The sequence below is a fragment of the Neofelis nebulosa genome, chromosome 10, assembly GCF_028018385.1.
Source record: "Neofelis nebulosa isolate mNeoNeb1 chromosome 10, mNeoNeb1.pri, whole genome shotgun sequence".
Classification (NCBI taxonomy): Eukaryota; Metazoa; Chordata; class Mammalia; order Carnivora; family Felidae; genus Neofelis; species Neofelis nebulosa.
The window spans coordinates 18,495,692-18,502,413 of NC_080791.1; the positions used below are offsets into that span (position 1 = coordinate 18,495,692).

Below are 6,722 nucleotides of genomic sequence, written 5' to 3' on the forward strand. Positions count from 1 at the left end.
AATATTCGTGGAAGTGAGGATCTAAATTCCCTCTCACAGGAACATCAAGTGAAAGGTTTTCCCCCTTGACTTTGAAGCCTTTTGTAGTTAAAGAGCCGGAAGGGACAGTCAACATTTTCCACTTTTATGATAGAAATTGGGAAATGGATGGAGGTGGTACAAGAACACATTTCAAAAACCCAGAGACTTTTATTAGGTGCTGTCCCTGTTCTTTGGTGTCTCTGTTTCTTTGTCTCTCTGTCTCTCTGTGCTGTGAATTTCCTACTTCTCATTTCTCTGTCCCATGTTTCTTTCTCTTCCCATCTTAAAAGAAGTCAGGGACAGATCTGGCAAAGAATTATGAGTTCAGGTTTTGATACATGGGGTCTGCAGTGCTAGCAGATTATTTAAATAGGGATGATGTCTGGGAGGAAGAAGGAAAGTAGGAAGACAAATCAGAACAAAGATTTGAGATTAATTCAGAGAAGAAAAAGTTTAAGGCCATGGGATTGCCAAGAGAGCATGAAAAAAGCTATCCAAAGAAACAAACCAACTTAAGGGATAAAGAACTTCCTTTCCTTGTCTTCCCAACTTCTTCAGTGTCAAAAACCTTGACTGGCAGTCTTCTATCAGCAGTTACTGCTTTCTGTCCTGTATCGTTGTTAAGTGCACCCAATTTATTCTAGACCCCAGAATCCTTCAAAGTAGAGACCGGGTGTGAATCATTACTGTATTAAAGTATGTGTCCTTGAAAGACATGGTTGAGGTTAGGGGCACCTGGGTGGCTCCGTCAAACATCTGACTTCGGCTCTGGTCATGATCTCACGGTCTGTGAATTTGGGCCCCGTGTCAGGCTTTGTGCCAACAGCCCCCGTCTCCCCCTCCAAAATATGGTTGAGGTTTGATAAATACTTTGCTGAATGAATTAATGAAGTGGTGGAAATGCCCTTCCCTTCAATAAACATTTAAGGAACCCCTACCAGGGGTCACACACTGCACCAGATGCTGCAAATATTTATGCTGTAGTTTTTTTTTTTTTCTTTAGCGTTTATTTTTGAGACCGAGAGAGACAGAGCATGAACAGGGGAGGGTCAGAGAGAGGGAGACACAGAACCTGAAACAGGCTCCAGGCTGTCAGCACAGAGCCCAACGCGGGGCTCGAACTCACAGACCGCGAAATCATGACCTGAGCCGAAGTCGGCCGCTTAACCCACTGAGCCACCCAGGCGCCCGAATACTGTAGATTCTTAAGCACTGTCTTTTTAGCCAACAATTCAGGTCTTATTCATTAGCTGACCTTTGCTGAGTGCCTGGGAGGAGCCAAAGGGAAAGTAAAGAGGATTCAGATGGGTCCTAATCAAGGACGGACTGTCCTTTTTTTTTTTTTTTTTTTTTTTTTTTTTTCTTTCCACTCAAAGTTCCCTAGGAATGAAGGAACAAAACTTGCCAGTACCCTGGATTCTGACCATATAGGAATCAGTAGTAAGAGAACCGATCAGGGAGTTGAATGCGTCCGCGAGGAGTTACTACATAACAGTGTTCTGGATACAAAAAAAAAAAAAAGATCTTCAAAATTATTGGTTGATTACACCAAGAAATGACGAACCTGGGAGGACAATCTATAACTTCAGCTGGAGTATAATTCATCTCAGAGGAATTACAGACACTAATTGCTTTAGAGTTAAATAGTTTTGAGTCCTGGCTCTGCCCCTTGCAAATTGCATGACCTTGGTTTCTCTATCTGCAAACTGATGAAAATACTGCCTACCTAATAAGATTAAACGGGTTAGAAACACTCAATTAAATGTCAACAGAGGCTATAATTCATGTAAATCGTGAGCCTCTGCTTTCTAGGTTCAATGATTATTGTCATTACACCTAGGATAGCCCCTCAATGGAAATCAACTACTGGGAGAAAAAAAAAAACGCCCCTGGGTACTTTGGCCTTAACATGGGAGGGTGAACGACACGGGGTGAACAAGAAATAGGGAGCACAGAGGAAAATCGTAAGAAAAGCCAAAGTTAACACATATACTGTAAATTTTCTTTGTAACAATTGTAAGATATCTAAATTATTTGTTGCTAAATAATTTTATTTTCAAAATGCGTTGCTGGGGCACCTGGGTGACTCAGTCGGTTAAGCGTCTGACTCTTGGTTTCAGCTCGGGTCATGACCTCACCGTTTGTGGGGTCAGGCTCTGAGCTTACAGTACAGAGCCTGCTTGGAATTCTATGTCTCTGTCTCTCTGCCCTTCCCCCCGCCACCAGAATAAATAAATAAATAAATAAATAAATAAATAAATAAATAAATAAATAAACAAACTTCAAAAAAATAAAATATTTGTACTATAGACTTTCATCCACTCCTTATATCATTTTATCTATTTTAAAATTATAATTTTACACACTAAGCCGTTTCCTTGTATGAAAATGTGGCCTCTTGACATGTTCTACCAAACAAACAAATAGGAACCTGGACACTTAGTGCATATTCCGATATTTGAGAGCACTTGCTGTGGTGAGTTTTGTCCGGTGCTTCATCAAGATTTTTTTCTTTTAATTAACTTAATGGAGGTATCATTTAAATACAGTAAAATGTACTCATTGTATGGTTCAATGAGCTTTTACAAATACGTACACCATCCAAGCAGCACCCAGTTAAGATCTAGAACATTTTCAGGGTGCCTGGGTGGTGTAGTCAGTTAAGCGTCCCACTCTTGATCTCAGCTCAAGTCATGATCTCACGGGTTCTTGAGTTCAAGCCCTGCGTCAGGCTGTGCGCTGATGCCGTGGACCCTGTCTCTCTTTCTCTCTGCCCCTCCCCCACTTGTTCTCTTTCTCTCTCTCTCTCAAATAAACTTTTAAAATATTAAAATTAAAAAAAAAAAGATACAGAGCATTTTCTTTACCAGAAAAAAAATTGATCTTCCTTCACAATCTCTCCACATCCCTTAGGTAACCACCAATCCACTTTCTGTTACTGGAGATGAATTTTGCTTGTTCTAGAGTTTCTTACAGATTGAATCAGTATGTACTCTTGTGTCTAGTTTTTTTAGCTTACGTGTTTTGAAATTCAGGCTTTTGCATATGCCTGTAGTTTGTTCCTTTTTATCTCTGTTCCATCGCGGTATATTACAATTTGTTTATCTGTGTGTCCACCGATGGATTTCTGGTCTATTTCTAGGTGAGGTTATTATGAATAAAGCCGCTACAAACAAATGTACAAGTCTTTGTATGGATCTATGTTTCCCTTTCTTTCTGGTCAATACCTGTTCGTATAATGCCTCAGTACCAGGGTAGATACGTGTTTAATTTTACAAGAAACGATCAAACTCTTCTCCAGAGTGATTGTACCATTTTACGTTCCGACTACAAATGATGAGAATTCCATTTCCTCCACATCCTCACAAACAGTATTGTCAGTCCTTATTTTTAGCCATGCTGGTGGGTGTGGAGTAGTGTCTCATTGTACTTGATTTGTATTTTCCTATGACTAATTATGTTAAACACGTTTTTTTCTCATGCTTTTTGGCTGTTTTACACTTCTGAAGTATCTGTTCAAGTCGTTTGGCCACATTTTAGATCAAGTTGTTTTTCTATTATTGATTTATAATAATTTTTATGTATTGGCACAAATCCTTTGTCAGATATATGTGTTACAAATGTTTACTCCCATCTGTAGCTTGCCTTTTCATTTCCTTAATTGTATTTTTAAAGTCAAAAACAGGAAAGTTATTTAATTTTGATTAAGACCAATTTATCAATTTACATCTTTGATAATTATTGCATCTTATGTCCCATTTAAGAAGTCTTTGCCTATCTCAAAGCAAGCTCGGACTTCTTTTTGTGGGAAGATTTTTGATAATGCATTCAAATTCGTAATAGATAGAAGACTTTTCGTATTTTTATTTCTCCATTTGTCAGTTTTGATACACTGGTTTTTAAGAAATTTGTTTATTTCGTTTTAAGTTTTCAGATTTTTTGCCATAAAGTTGTAACATTCCCCTATTACACTTTTATTTTTTTTAATGTTTATTTATTTTTGAGCAGGGGGCGGGGCAGAGAGTGGAAGACTTAGGATCTGAAGCAGGCTACACAAGGACAGTAGAGAACCCGATTCGGGGCTTGAACTCATGACCCAAGAGATCGTGGCCTGATCCACCCAGGCGCCCCTCCCTCTTACACATTCAACGCTTACAGGATCTGTAGTGATGTTTCCTTTTTTTTTTTTTTTTTTGAGTTTAGAAGATCTTTTTTTTTGATGTTCCTTTTTAAAATTCCTGATACTGATCATTTGTTTTCTTCCTTTTCTTGATCAGTAGAGCTGAGCGAATATACATTTAGTTGATCTTTTTTAAAAATCTACTTTTCGCCCTGTTGATTTTTCTCCATTGCTTGTCTTCGGTTTTGTTACTTTCTGCCTCTTTTTCCTTTTATTTTTTTGGGGTTACATTGATCTCTCTGTCTCTCTCCCTTTCTCCCTTTCTATGTCTTCTCTTTAACTTCTCAAGACAGAAGCTCAGTGATTTTTTTTTTCCTTTATAAATATAAACATTTAAAGCCACCGAATTTCCTCGGGGCGCCTGGATGGCGCAGTCGGTTAAGCGTCCGACTTCAGCCAGGTCACGATCTCGCAGTCCGTGAGTTGGAGCCCCGCGTCAGGCTCTGGGCTGATGGCTCGGAGCCTGGAGCCTGTTTCCGATGCTGTGTCTCCCTCTCTCTCTGCCCCTCCCCCGTTCATGCTCTGTCTCTCTCTGTCCCAAAAATAAATAAAAAACGTTGAAAAAAAAAATTTTAAAGCCACCGAATTTCCTGTAAGGTCTGCAGTGACTGCATGCCACACATTGTGATATGCTGTGTCTTCATTGCTATTGAGTTGCAAGTATTTTCTATTTTTCAGAGCGATCTCTTCTGTGACCAGTGGTACGATGGCCTTGTACTGGGTCAGCTTAGCCGAGCCAGAATGGTGTTTCCCGAAATTACTCTCCTACACGCTTGTGGGTTAGCACGGCTGCCCAAGTCGTTTTGTGTCAGATTTAGAAGGTGGAAATGGAGCGGCAACCACGTTACTTTTCACGCTTGGAAAGATGAGGCGGTCTGGGAATCACTGTTGCCGATTCAGTCATGTTGTAACTTCGCAGTTGGCTCGCCTGCTCGGCCCAACGCAGCATCTGGGCCTGCGGCAGCCGTGACTCCGCTCTGCTCCCCTTCGGCTTCTCCCAGTTCTGGGCCTGATGTGTGTTTAAGCCTCTGCCGCCCTCCATCTCAAAGGGGTGGTGAGGGGTTGACAAACGCACCGGTCCACCTTCCTGAGTTGCACAGTCTCCCAAGTGCTAGTCCGTCCTCGTCGCCCCCTCGTGCCCACCTCACATTTGCCTTTCCTTCCTGACTTCCTCCTCCACAGACTTCAGATCCCAACACCAGACAGAAACGATCACCTCCTATGAACTGTAACCAGCCTTCACAGTTAGCTGTGGTCAAATCCTCGCTTCTCTAATGGAACGCTGATAAAGAACCTGCCACTGAAAGTGATCCCAGGGGTCAGAATCTTAAGAATCAGACCTCTGTTGGGGCACCTGGGGGGGCTCAGTCAGTTGAGCATCCGACTTCAGTTCAGGTCATGATCTCACAGTTCATGGGTTGGAGCCCTGAGTCAGGCTCTGTGCTGACAGCTCGGAGCCTGGAGCCTGTCTCAGATTCTGTGTCTCCCTCTCTCTCTGCCCCTCCCCCGCTAACACTCTGTGTCTCTCTCTCTCTCAAAAATAAATAAATATTGGGGCACCTGGGTGGCTCAGTCAGTTGGGCGTCCGACTTCGGCTCAGGTCACGATCTCGCGGTCCATGAGTTCGAGCCCCGCGTCGGGCTCTGGGCTGATGGCTCAGAGCCTGGAGCCTGCTTCCGATTCTGTGTCTTCCTCTCTCTCTCCCCCTCCCCCATTCATGCTCTGTCTCTCTCTGTCCCAAAAAATAAATAAACGTTAAAAAAAATTTTTTTTAATAAATAAATAAACATTAAACACAATTTTTTTTAAAGAATCAGATCTCTGCAGACTTTTCAAGTCACTATGTTTGGATACCTGAAACTAGCATAACATTGTGTATTTCAATTAAAAAATTTAAAAAACAATCAGTTCTCTGAACTGGTCTTGTGTTATCTGCAAGCGGTTCTCTGATTCAGTTAAGCTTTAAAGTCATTAGTGACCCTGTTTCCAAAATTAAAGGGGACGTTGGAAGTCCGTGATCTTGCAATAGCAAAACAGTTACTTAAATAATCACTTGGAGACACCCGTAATCAAGTGCGTGTGGAAGACAAGGCATGGGAGGAACAAGTGTTTGAGGCATAGAACATTCTAGTGGAAACGGAGTGTAAGAAGCTTATGCAGAGCTTCTAAGTGTGCTGAGAAACTTAGACAAAGGTGATGAGTTTATGACTTTAAATTCCCAGTTCAACACCCAACTAAGGAGCCCAAATGCCCTAAATGAGAATTGCCCTAAATGAGAATATGATTGCCCTAAAATAAACTCTTACCTCTGCAGTTGTAGAGCCAAATTTCTGAAAGCCACGTCAAAGTTTCATTGTGCTGGCAGCAAATTAAATTCCTGATCTTATTGACTTTTATATGTTAAAGGTATGGCATTGATGGGGAACGAATAGGACTCTGAAAATGAGATAAAGGTATTAAAAGAATTATGCACCCCAACTCCAGTGTGTGTGTGTGTGCGTGTGTGTGTGTGTGTGTGTGT

The 6,722-nt window shown here is 41.4% G+C and overlaps 1 long non-coding RNA gene across 1 annotated transcript; it reads left to right on the forward strand.

Moving 5' to 3' along the window:
* The first annotated feature begins 2,281 nt into the window (after positions 1-2,281).
* On the forward strand, positions 2,282-5,971 carry LOC131486954 (uncharacterized). The gene is made up of 2 exons (XR_009249535.1): positions 2,282-3,240; positions 4,880-5,971. It is a non-coding gene; the product is annotated as an uncharacterized LOC131486954 (long non-coding RNA).
* Positions 5,972-6,722: the final 751 nt, after the last annotated feature.